The 13483-nt window shown below is 34.1% G+C and overlaps 1 long non-coding RNA gene across 1 annotated transcript in view; it reads right to left on the reverse strand.

Annotated features, from left to right (window-relative positions):
• Positions 1–1757: 1757 nt before the first annotated feature.
• Positions 1758–13483, reverse strand: part of LOC144577980 (uncharacterized) — a 58105-nt gene continuing 46379 nt past the window's right edge. Inside the window, exons 2-4 of the long non-coding RNA XR_013522855.1 lie at positions 9306–9346; positions 8090–8168; positions 1758–3527 (exon numbers count right to left, since the gene is read on the reverse strand). This is a non-coding gene — a long non-coding RNA (uncharacterized LOC144577980). The remainder of the gene's footprint in view (positions 3528–8089; positions 8169–9305; positions 9347–13483) is intronic.

Raw genomic sequence — 13483 nt, forward strand, 5'->3', positions numbered from 1 at the left:
TAGGTGTTATAACTTTCATTTTGCACTTTGGTTTTTATATATCTTGTTTCTTTTAAAAATTTTCTTCATTAATACCTTCTTTGTGGTAAGCAGATATTTTCTAGTATTGCTTTATAATTTTCTCACTGTTTCTTTTACTGAATTTTTTAGTTACTTTCTTAGTTGTCGCCCTGAATTATAAGTAACATTTTAATATCAAACCATTTAATTTAAGTTAGTAACATGTTAATTCTCATAATACAAAATCTTCCATTCATTATAGCTTTGTTCCCTTCCCCTATCATTTGTAGTTTTACAGTGACAAAACATCTATCTTGAAACATTATAGATTCACTAACAATTTTAATATCTTTGGAAAGATAGATTATATGTATCTTATGTGTAACATTTTAAAAATAAGTATACATTGAATAGTGAGATTAAACTAATTAACAATACATTAAGGTACCTTTTAGGTACCTTTTTTGTGATGAGAACACTTGAAATCCCCTCTTTAAGTAATTTCAAAAATACAATTAACTGTTTGTTTATAACTATAGCTGCCAAGCTCTCTTGAACTTATTGCCCCTATCTGAAATTTTGTGTGCTAAAAGGTAAATATCTCTCCAGCTACCTTCCTAACCCTGGCAACCAGCATTTTCTCTGACTCTTAGTCTAACATTTTATTAATAGATTCCACATAGAAGTAAGATCCTGTAGTGTTTTTCCATGCCTGGTTTATGTCACATAGTGCCTTCATATTTCTCCATATCATCTCAAATGGCAAAACTTCCTTACTTTTTAAGGCTGATGAATATTTTATTGTGAATATATACCACATTTTCTTTATTCATCTGCTCATGGACACTTAGGATTGTTTTTATATTTTGGCTAATGTAAAGAGTGCTGCAGTAACCAAGGGAGTACAGATATCATTAACATATTCATTTCATTTTATGTACCCAGTAATGAGATTGCTGAATCATACAAAAGTTATATTTTTAATTTTTTGAGGTACTGGTATACAAATTTTTAATAATGTATGTAGTAATTTATATTCCCACCAACAGTATGTAAGCATTTCCTGTTTTCCACATCTTGCCAATACTAACTGTTTGTCTTTTTGATAATACCATTATGGCAGGTGTAAAGTAATACCCCATTATGGTTTTAATTTGCATTTCCCTGATGATTAGTGATGAGCATTTTTAATTTAACTGTTGGCCATTTGTTGTCTATTTAAGTCCCTGGTTTATTTTTAATTATATTGTTTGTTTTCTTTCTGTTGAGCTCTTTGTATACTTTAGATTTTAACCCCCTTGTCTCTTCACTCTGTTGATTGTTTCCTTGGTTGTGCAGGTTTCTAGTTGATATAATCCCATTTGTCTGTGTTTGTTTTTGTTGCTTATGAGGTGGAGGAAGTATCTTAAAAATTATCATTTAAATGAATGTCAAGAAGTTTATTCCAGTAGTTTTATAGTTTTAGATTTTTGTTTCATCTTTAATTCCTTTTGATTTTTTTATGTGTACTCAGAGAGGGTGCAATTTTATTTTTCAGCACATGGATATCCATTCGTCCCAACCCAGTTCACTGAAGACACTGTCCTATCTCCATTTTGTGTTCCTGGCATCATCACATGACTGTAAATATGTAGTTTCATTTCCAGGTTCCCGATTGCACTGGTGTACATGTCTGTTTCTATACCATCACCATGATGTTTTGATTACTATAGCTTTGTAATATACTTGAAATAAAATAATGTGTGCAATGCCTCTGGTTTGTTCTTTTGCTGAAAATTGCTGTGAGTCCAAGGAAAAGTCTGGTGCTCATTTCTCTCTCCTTGGGGAATGCAGGCTACCTGGTTTCAAGTTGTACTGCTGGTCAGGAAAGGGGTAGCAGGGATAATGTAAATACTCTTTTGCCCATGTTTAATGCAATTTTTTTTCTTAGTTCTGTTCTACATCTAGATGCTGTAATCTCTGGTCTGGTTTGTTTAGCTCTTATGAGAGTGTACTTTGCATGTAGGCAGTAATTTAAGTTGCTGTTTCTACAGGGGGATTCAAGGTATAATGTCTTACTCTGCCATCGTGCAATAGCTAGACCCAATTCCAAAGTTTAATATCTGTTGCTTTATACAATTGTTTTGTTAAAATCAGGCAGAAAAAAACATTACTATAAAATACCATCTTTCATATTTACCTGTGTAGTTATTTCTAGCATTGCTCTGTATTTATGGTAATTATTTTACCTTCCTTCAGCCTGATAAAACTTCTCTCCTATAATTCTTGTGGTTTTTTTCTTTTATATTTGAAGTATTTATTTTACCTTCTTTTGAAGAATATTCTATTAAATTTCTATCATATTCTTTTGAGCCTTTTTCTGATAGCACTCTAAGTATGTCATCCCACTGTGTTCTGGGTTCCACAGTGTTTCTCAAAGTTAGCTGTTAATCTATTAAAGCCACTTTTATGTGATGATTCACTTCTCTCTTCCTGATTTCAAGAGTCTATTTCTGTTTTGTTTTTCAAAGTTTGACTGTGATTTGTCTAAGTTTGCATCTCTTGGACTTTACCCAAGTTAGAGTTTTCTGAACTTTGATGTGTTAGTTTTTTCAGACTTTGCAAGTTTGTGGTCATTTTTTCTTCAAATATTTGTAGGCTGTTTATTCTGCTTTAACTCTAGAATTCCTCTTCTGTTTTTAAATAATATCTTTACTGATGTGTTCTATTTTGTTAGACATTATTTAAATCTTTCCATAGTTATTCAAGAATGGTTCATTTAGTTCTTTGCATAGATTTGTATTAGCCAATTTTGTTTCTACTGAATGCTTTTTATTCTTGTGTAAGTGCCATAATTTCCTGGTTCTCTCACATGTGTTTCTTCCTCTCTCCTAATCAAACTGGCTACCTCAAGGTTTAATTTTCCTGAGCTATTCTCTTTCATATTTAGCCATAAGAGTCTCTCAGTAGCTTAGTGATAAACTAGTGATTGGTTAGAGATCTCCTTAAATGCTCCGGAACATGCAAGGGGCCTTCTGTGTTACCAGAAATATACACCCTAATTCACACTTCATTTGCTAGTTTAACCTCATTTTTTTTTGCCTTTGGTGGTCCTAAACTTAGGTAGCTGCATTTGTAAACATTTGCCACTAATTGTTTTCTAACTACGCCCTGGGGTTAAATAAAGCCTATTGCAGAAAATGGACCTTTCCAGAGTAGCTGCAGACAGGTCAAATGGTGACAGTCCTCAAGGAGATTATGCCCTAAGGTGTGAATTAAACCCATAAAGGTAAGTAGTTAGAGGTAGATTGGGCTCTGGAGTCTGCGGCATCAGTCATCGTTGTCAATGTTAATGCAGAGCTAGGGAGAGGGCATGGGAAGAGGGTAAGTTACATAGCCACAAAGCTCACTCTTCTTACCAAGATTCAGACATTTTCTTGAGTAAAATGCAAATCTTGCAGTACAGTCCCCAGCTCTAGAGTTGATTTTTGACAATTTATTCGTGAAGAAAAGAATTCTCAGAGGTCTTTTTTCCAAAAGTGCTTTTCCTGCAGAGTATTCATGAGTATGCAAATAAAGTAGAAAAAAACATTTATATATGGGATTTTGATCATGATATAACTTACTATAGGCATTGACACATTAATCATAGTTACATGAACATTCTCAGTAATATGGATTCTACTTAAATACAATGAAATGTCAAGATTTTTGAACAACATGCATCCTTACCATAGCTACTCAAAATAAACCAAGCATGAAAAGGTTTTTCATTTAGCATCACTTGAAATCCTCAAACTTGTGGATTCTTTGCCTATAAGAACTGCAGAAATTTATGTAAATCTGACGTCTAGCATCTCAGTATTACTGTCCTAACCCAACTCCCCCAAACCAATAAATTATTATCTATTATTTTGTGAGCAGTTACTTTGTGCCAGACACAATTTTAAAATCTCATATATAATTTTCCCAGCAACCATGGGATAATTACTTCCATTATCTAGATGATACCAGTACATTCAACAACTTGGCAGAAATTTCAGAGCTTCTGAGGGTTAAGGTCATGTCTTAAACCCTTAAATGTAAGTAGCTACAGGTGGATTGTGGCAACAGCCATGCACAATAAAAATATATCCAGGAGAAAAAGCCTTTTTTCACCCTGCCACTTGGGCTGGAGTGCAGCAGCATGATCTCTACCTCCTGGATACAAGCAATTCTCCTGCCTCAGCCTCCTGACTAGCTGAGATTACAGGCAACTGCCACCACATGGGCTAATTTTTGTATTTTTAGTAGAGACAGGGTTTCACTATGTTGGACAGGCTGGTCTCCAACTCCTGGCCTCAGGAAATCCACCTGCTTTGGCCTCCAAGCTTTAGGTACAAAAGATATTGGTGTAATTTAAACCTAAGTAACCAATCAGAGCATTACTTTCTCAGCCACATAATTAATTCGTAGTTATGGTCTTAATAGGAATAGGTTTGACATATGCCAGCAGAATGTATGTTAAATTCTGACCTGATTATATTATAGTCACAGAGACCCCACAATAAATGTCAAAGAAAACTCAGGTTTATCCACAAATGTTTAAGGTCAACACTTTCTTCATTGTTCTGTGTCCCTGTGCAGTCAAACCATTACAGCTCTATCTGAAAAGAAGTATACTGGTCACACACTGCTGGGCTGAAGTTTCCCACATGCCATGTTCCAATACAACCTGTCTGAATGGGAAGTCTTTAGGACATGTTTTCTATGCAGTCCTTTCTAAATTTTGCATCAATGAATCACATTTGCTTGTCTAAGACAACCTCTCTCCAAAGTCTGACTCATAAACGTACTACATGTTTTTCTAAAACACACTGCAATGTGATTCACACACCCAAGGGCAAGATTGGGTATTAAATCAATGTCAAGCCCTATGATTTTTCATCAGGTTTGGTTCTGTGATAGGACTATTTAGCTTGAAAATATTTTTGTACTTTGAAAAGTAACTTTAAAACTGTAACAACTAAAGGAGGTCAAGGATGGAAGAATTTCAGATTGCACTTGTAAGTATATATAAACATATTATGTGTCTCTGCATACACAGTGAGGAAAATATTAAGACAATTTGCATTAATCATGTGTCTGCTATTAATTTTCTATTATAGGCACTCTACTGTTGCAGCACACATATATAATATTTTAAATAAAAGAATGACCTAAATATAAGCTCTATGAATGTATAATTCTGTTTGTTCTTTTATGTTTAGTAAATAGCATAATGCCTGGAATGTAATATACCCTCATTCAGTATTATAAATAAAATAAAATGATTTAAAATTTAGCTTTATAGTAGCCATGAAGCAAGTATTCCTAGTTTATAGATGAGTTAATGGAGTCTCTTGCTATAAAGAAAGTTACTGTTAACTGTTCATACTGCTAGTAGATGCAGATCTATCATACAATGAGCTCTCCTCTATTAAATGAAATAATAAGCACCCAATCTATTTTGCAGGAAGCTTAATAAGATAGTGAATCTGATCTTTCAGTCCATGGTTAATGTTTCATCTTAATCATATTTTATAACTCATAGATCCTTTCTGAAACATACCACTGATGCTCTGGTTTAATCAGATGATATCCTTTTTGAAGTCCTGGGTAGTACCTAGCCCAGATTAGGTGATCTATCAGTGCAATAATTTGAAAACAGTTTCACATTGCTAACACTCTACTACTTGTGGAATATACTTAGCTTTTATGTTAGAATTCCCACCTGTGTCCCAAGGTCCAATTCAGATTGTTTCTCTGTAATCACAATTTTAGTCCATTATTTAATATGTGCTTTAACTCTTTGTGCATCACAGTCTTGCCTCCTGGGGTGATTAATTCTATTTTTCAACTAGGTCACAATACCTAGATATTTGAAGTAACAATATGCTAGATGTTTCCATGAAGTTACTTGATTTCTCTTTTTGTTTTTGTTTTTTTTTTTTGAGACAGTCTCCCTTTGTCACCCAGGCTGGAGTGTAGTGGCACAATCTCGGCTCACTGCAACCTCCGCCTTCCAAGTTCAAGCGATTCTCCTGCCTCAGCCTCCTGAGTAGTTGGGACTATAGGCATGTGTCACCACGCCCAGCTAATTTTTTGCAGTTTTAGTAGAGAGAGGGTTTCACCATGTTAGCCAGGATGGTTTTGAGCTCCTGACCCCGTGATTTGCTCGCCTAGGCCTCCCAAAGTACTGGGATGACAGGTGTGAGCCACCTCACCTGGCCCCATGAAGGTATTTTTATGTGAGATTAACATTTAAATCAGCAGACTGAGTAAAGCAGATTTTCCTCCATAATATGAATGGGCCTCATCTAATCACTTAAAGGTATTAATGGTTAAAAGACTGAGTTCACAGAAGGAAATGAAATTCTGCCAGCAGACTGCTTTTGCAACTTTTTCCTGGGTCTCCAGCCTACGTTGCAGTTGTTATTCTAGTGAGCCTCTACAATTACATGAGCCAATTCCTAAAATAAATCTGGGTATATGTATATGTACACATATACACACCCTATACTATTTCTCTGAAAAACCCTGACTACAATTCTTTAGACTTTCATGCTTTTTTAGAGAAAACTCTTTGAGTGTTACATTTTTGTGTATTCTTCAGGACCCTTTCTTCCTTCCTCCTTCAAATATTTGCAAAGTATATACTGTGGACTCTCAAATAGAGGGCATCATGTAGAACTGTGCATGTAACGGTCAATCAGTACATATAGTTTCTGAGTGAATGTTAATTTTAAATTCACTCCATTAAATATCTAATGTAGCTAACAACCACTTTGGTTACTAAACTGCTGTTTATGGCTCTGGAACCTGTATTTCTAAGGTGTCTGACTTAAGACTTAGGAGTAACTTAACACAAAGGAAAGAGTCTTGTGTTCATTCCTATTAATTAAAGTGATACTATTATGCCATTATTAAGTAGAATAACTGTTTTAAAATAATCTCAATTTAAGTTGCATAAATTGTGAAAGAACCTCTATTATATTAAGTGCTGTTGGTGTTAAGAAGTTTGTTAATCATGAAATGACGTTGTATGGTGGCAGTACACTGGAATATAATAAAAATGCATATATAAATTCAGCTTCTATATTTCTTTCAAAGGATCCATATTCTAATTATAAATTCAAACAAAAATTCAGAAGCCCTGATGAATTAGAAACCAATTGCACTTTCATTGAGTCAACAGGTAGACTAAATTATTCCTCCGAGTCTAAAGAAATTGCTAGAAACAAAAAACAAAAAAGACTGTCAAATAAAATGTGAGTAGCCAATACCAGCTACTGTTGTTAATAGGCACTCCCTAATGCTTTCACCTGACAATTAGCTGTCTCAAAAATCTTATTTTGAAAGCAAGAAATCTTTCTGCTACTGGGTCTCACTGCTCTGTTTGGCTGTATTCTCTATTTCATAATATAATGTAAAAAGAATTTACCTTCTCAGAAATAACACATCCTTTCAACATTAGAGTAAAGGTTACTTTTTTCAAACATTCTTACTGTGTATAAATATATCCAATGGAATTTTATTAACCATGATATGCTCTTAATGGGCATAATGATGGCTGTGCCCAGTGGCATGCTGGTAAATGTTTGACAGCTGGGTCTCAAAACAAAACAAGTCCTAATTTGTAGTGCCTCAATTTCCTTGGTGGAGTACTCTGATTCTTGCCAATTTTAAGCTACCAGTGTGAGGTCACTGAATTTGGAGTTGGAAAGAGATGGGCACAGTCAGCTATCAAGAGTCAGTAAAGACTGGCATCAGCATGAATTGGCATCAGCATACAACTGCTTGTGCCAGTGGCCCTCAGTGCTCCTTAGTCCTAAATTATGTGAATAGTAAGACTGCACCAAGCTGATTTGCTCAATTATTCACAAGTATGCCATTTTGACAGTCCAATCTACTTCTTTCATTGAGGCTTGAATTTGCAAATTGTACATTTGGATACATGCTAATAATCTCAATTCTGATCAGCCTTTTTAGTGATTTAAGCATCCACATATAATAATAGCAACAACATGCCAGCATAATTGCATAGTATTTTATACTTTTGAAAGCTGCAGATGTAGATAATCTCACTTACATTTCATAATCTCCAATGAGTATTATTCCCATATTGTAGATAGGAAGATTCAGACTTAAAAAGTTCAAAAGACTTGGACCTAAGGACAGGACATGGAAGCAACAGAGCTGAGTGGCAGAAATAGAAGTATCCAGGAACACTGTGAATGAGCACATTAAGTTTCCATAGACAGATTTAAAATAACACCCGACAAGCAAAATGTGTACATTCCTTGCTAAATACAACACGCTATGACACTGGCAATTTCTGCAAAATTTATTTTCAACAAGAATTTTCACCCATAGCATTTTAGGTATTTAGAGAAAAAGGCACTGCCAAATGCCAGGAATTATATTTGTTTCCATATATAAAAAAGCATATTTAATTTCTACAACACTCTAAGTTTCACATTATTTTCGGCATTTGCTATACAGGGAGACAAAAGTCAAAGAGGATGAGTAATCTGCTCAAAGAGACATGCTGAGAAATAACTGAAATAGAAACCACATCCAAATATGTTTAGCTCTACATTCCACAAATCCTTTTTCATCCTATTTTATTGGTTCTTTCTCTCAGAGATACAACAATTTATAAGTCAGCAAGTAAGAGGTCTTTTTCCATCTTTGGGTAAAAATCACCTTTGGCCCAATACCTGAAGTCAGTATACGGAAGGAGATGCCAATAAATCTATATGAATAAACAGACTTCCTCTACTTTAAATTACATCATCAAGCCCAAATTTCACAATTCTTTAGACAGAACTTTTCGGTCATTTTTTTCCCCCACACTTAAAACTTTAAGCAAATTGGCCAAGCATCACCAAAGAAGTAACTTAAATGCTATATTGTTAACTTACTTTGATAAATAAGAATATGTTTGTCCACTTTGCATTCATATTAAATATCATAGTATTTACAAAGCAGAACACCGTAGACTGTGCACTTTTTGGAACATTTTAAAAAATTCAGCATTTAACACACAAACTAGAATACACTGTACCAAAGAGGTATCAAAAAGAGGACAACAAGATTACCCACAGGGTAGACACCACAAAATGAGAGTCCCTGGGCTAATTCAGGTACTGAGCAAGCCAAAGGATGGAACACCAGATACAAAGTCAGAAGCACTAAGGATATGAACCTTGTCCTATCATAACTCTGGTAGAAAAGGAGGAGCTGACATACAAATACCAGGTATCTCAGAATACTTTAATTAAGGCTTATAAGATTCATCTTACCTATGTTGTAATGTTCACAAGGATTTCTGGAACTATTGGACCTGCAATAGATGAAAATATATGTATTTCTTTTACAAAACCATCAAAATGAGTGAAAAACAATCATCATACAATCTCTCAGTTACAGTTTGCTGGGAAGATATTGGGATAATAAGATTTTGTATTCAGAAATATTGTCAGCATTAAGAATAATCATCCAAGCTTATTAAATATTTATTCTTATTTTACACATGATGTAGATCATATAGACTTAGTGAAATCACAAAAACCAAAAGAATTATGATACAAAGTGTTATTTTAAAAAGATTTGTTTCAGAAAAGAGAGTTTGTTCAGAACTTGGCATCTGGATTTCTTGAAAAAGTCACTGGATTCTGCAAATGCCCTTTTGACTAATGAATTGCAAGGCACTCTTTCTTATAAATATTTCAGTATTGAGTTTTATATGTCAAATTTGATATTGCTACTCAAGTTTTATTTGTCAAATTTGGTATTGCTACTCAAATTAGGTAATGGGAAGGCTTTCTTCATATATTTACTTTTTAGCATTTTTACACTTAGAAAAATGATCAATATGCATTGAAGAAAACTTAGAAAATTCAAGTAAAAGGAAGTATCAAACTATTCAATGATCTGCAACAGAGAACTGAAACATTCATATCTATGTTTGAAACTTTGTATCTCTCAACCTACATAAACATGTATGAGATAATTTTAAACCAGAACATAATGTCTAAAATCTGCTTTTTCCCTTAGCAATATATTGTCATACATTTCTTAATTATAACAATCAATTACTGCATATTAACTTGTTTTATAGACACAGAGTAATGTATTTAAACCAGCTTCTATTTTGGGGATATTTCCATCATTTTTAACATTTTGTGAGCATGAATATATGTCAGTTATCTCTCTGTACATCTTTGTGTACAATTTTTTTGTATATTTTAGAATTGATAAAATAGATATTAAAAACATTTTTGACATGTCTTCTCAAATTGTCTCCTCTAAAGTTTTTACCAGTGAAGTCTTAGGCAATCAGGCAGAACAAGAGAAATACTAAATATGGGCTGGGTTTCTTTAACATTTGTTCTGTTAATGTCCTTTTCACAAAGGTGCCCTTGGCCCTTCCAGATGGCCTTATGCAAAAATCAAGTACTATCCAAGTAACTGACACAACGAACCTGAAACAAGCAAAACTACTGGACAGATTATAGAGCTCCTCCTCCAACGCCCATTAAATACAGAGAGTGAACATGCCATGTATGACCGATGAAACCATGCTTAATGGATCCCTGGCATCCTCAGTTGCAGCCTCTGCATTCTCCTTACTTTATCCTCCTTTTACTTCCTCAAGGAGCTGCCAATTTATTTTGAATCCTAAACACAGTACATGTTTTTCCATCCATCCCTCCCACTAACCTGACTTAGCTACAGCTTAATTTGAAAGGAAAGGAAAGCATCCTTAACAATATCCACCCTTTACCTTAACTTATTCTTGTTTCTTCTTTTCAGTTTGTTTTTGAGAAAACTCAGGGTGAATCAATGCACTCCTGGATTCTGGGTGCAGAAACCCTGGATTCATGTAAAATCTCTCCCTGTGTTTGAGTGTGTGCTCCCAGGCAAGCCTTTGTATTTTTCCTTGATAATTAAAAATGTCTTCCTAAACATGATTTTGTAAGATTTAAGATATATAAATTAAAACACTTTTTAACTGCTCTGGCAGTCACTTTTCCCAGTTCTCTGCCCTCCTTAGCCCTTCAATAAATCCTTGGAGACAAAAATAAGTAATTGATTCTTTCTGATCCACAGATACTAAAGTATGAAGAATGAGCTATGTTTAGAATCATCTGTTGTCTTGATAAAATGTGTCAAACATCACGTTGTTTTTTAAGCCATTTTAAATAGCTATTTTTGATTGAGACACCTTTGTTATTTTCTTTTGAGAATTTATAAACTATGGATAATATTTGCTGTTATTTGAAAGTTGTTCGCCATTCATGCAATCAATACATTCTTAATATAATTCCAATGTTTATTTTGCTGGATAGCATATAGTTTCAGAACCCCAAACTACCTACAGCTGTATATTTTTATTCTTTTTATTGGGGGACGTAATCTGTTTTGCCCACCCAGGATGAAAGGGTATCAACAATAACGGGGAGAAAAAAAGAATTAGCATTAAATGATAGTCTTCCCGACAACCACATGACATGTGAACAAAATGCAAAGAAGGATATCTGTTACCCTTTTATACCAGTCACTCTTCTGTCAGCTTAACATTTTGAATCTAAAGCATTTCAATAATGAGTGATTGAACTTAATATAAAAAGGAATATATTTTGAGACTTTTCCTCTAATGCTTAGAACTTAGAAAAGGTATTTAGCTGAAAATATTTGTGTTTCATTTTTATGCTATTAAAAAAATCACAACTTAGTGAAAAGTATGTTGACTAGAGTCATTTTATTAACAGTATGAGATTTAAAATGGGTTATATGCTTTTTTGTTTTTCTTACTATGCCTAATATATTTAATATACTTGATATCAAGGTATTTTAAAAGTATTTCAAAGAAAAATTATCTAGACTCCTTAGGTTAATGCTTTCTTATTTTGTCTGCACATTGTGATGGAAGTAAAGTGATCCAGAACTCTGGTTTACCAAAGCACAGTGAATGACTACCTGCCAATTTTACTCAATTAAGCTTCAGAATAAATCCTCTTTTTGACATGAATAGTTTTCTCATGGCAACAACAACAAAAAAGTAAATGGAGACATTGAGAGAATGTGCCTTTATAGAGATCAATTTGAAAAACAACCCCTCATATCTGCCCTTTGTTAACAAGCAAGTGAAAAAAATAAATATAGAAAGTATTAGAAACAAGTTTTTCATTTCTAAACATATACAAAAGCAATGAGATCATGACTGCGATGCTGAAAACAAAAGTATTGAAATAGATATCTGACTTCATTGGGGTAGCAGATGCTTGACTAATTCAAGATATCAACAAGGATGTGAAAACAGTAGGCTATAAAGTCACCCCATGATGTGGCGAAGCTTGGAATTTGTAAAAGATGCAGTTCACTGAATTGCTAGCATAATTGTGTGAACTGCTGTTGCTATTAAAACTTGATTTTTAAAACTTTATTTGATTTCTCTATTGCATCATCTCCCACAGCTTAAAGTATACTAATTATAGTTATAATTTAATAACACTAGGCACTGTAAGTTTAACAATTCTAATGCTAATACATGAAAATGAAAGAGGATCTGTAAATTATAGAAAAATTATGACATTCTCTCTAAACTACTCTTTTTTTTTTTTAAGGGTGAGGAGGGGAAGTTCTTGTTTCTTTTTTCTAGATTCATTCTCATTGCTTTCATGTTTCAGGCAATGCCAAGGCTGGTTTCATAAATATGTTAATCTAGGTAATTGTCTCAGACTAATCTGATCTCAATTAAGTTACTTAGCAGGAATGTACCACATGGAGTGGCCTGTCAGGAGGCTTAAAACCATAGATTATCAGCAAAAATAACTTTCTGTAATAGAGGTCAAAGGGACTGGATTGAGAACTGTAATCTCCAATATTATTCATCCAGAAATTATTCACTCTTTGTTTATGGACAAGCAGAGAGATAAACTAAGTATCTGAGTACTAGCCCAAAAATTAATTCGGAAAAGTCAAAAATTAACCCTCCCCAGGGAAATGGCATTTATGTACAAGTCTTTTCTTGATGCCAATGATCTCTCTCTGTGCCTCTGTCTCCTCTTCCCACCCCCCCCCCCCCCGGTTTCCTATAACACTAGGTTAACTGTATTAGCTAGCAGCTCTCAGATCCACTGGGTGGCTAGGTGTGCCCTTTGTGTTAGCAGGTAACACAAGCCAGATATGTTCCTATGCTTCTATCTGGCTATACTCAAACCAAATGCAAATGCAGGGGATTTTTAAAATATGGAGTTCTGACCTTTATAACAACAACAACTACAACAAAAAAAGCAAGTGAAAAAATATATAAGCGAAATAAAAATATCCTAGACAAATTCAGAATATGATTTTAGTTGTTGATTTGAGAAAGATACATGGAAATGGCCAACCAGTTTTCTTGGTCATTCACATTTCTGGTTTATTGGCCTGTTCTATATTTTCGAATCTCTGTTTTTAGCATGATTTTGTTTTG

This window comes from Callithrix jacchus, chromosome 10, assembly GCF_049354715.1.
Source record: "Callithrix jacchus isolate 240 chromosome 10, calJac240_pri, whole genome shotgun sequence".
NCBI lineage: Eukaryota > Metazoa > Chordata > Mammalia > Primates > Cebidae > Callithrix > Callithrix jacchus.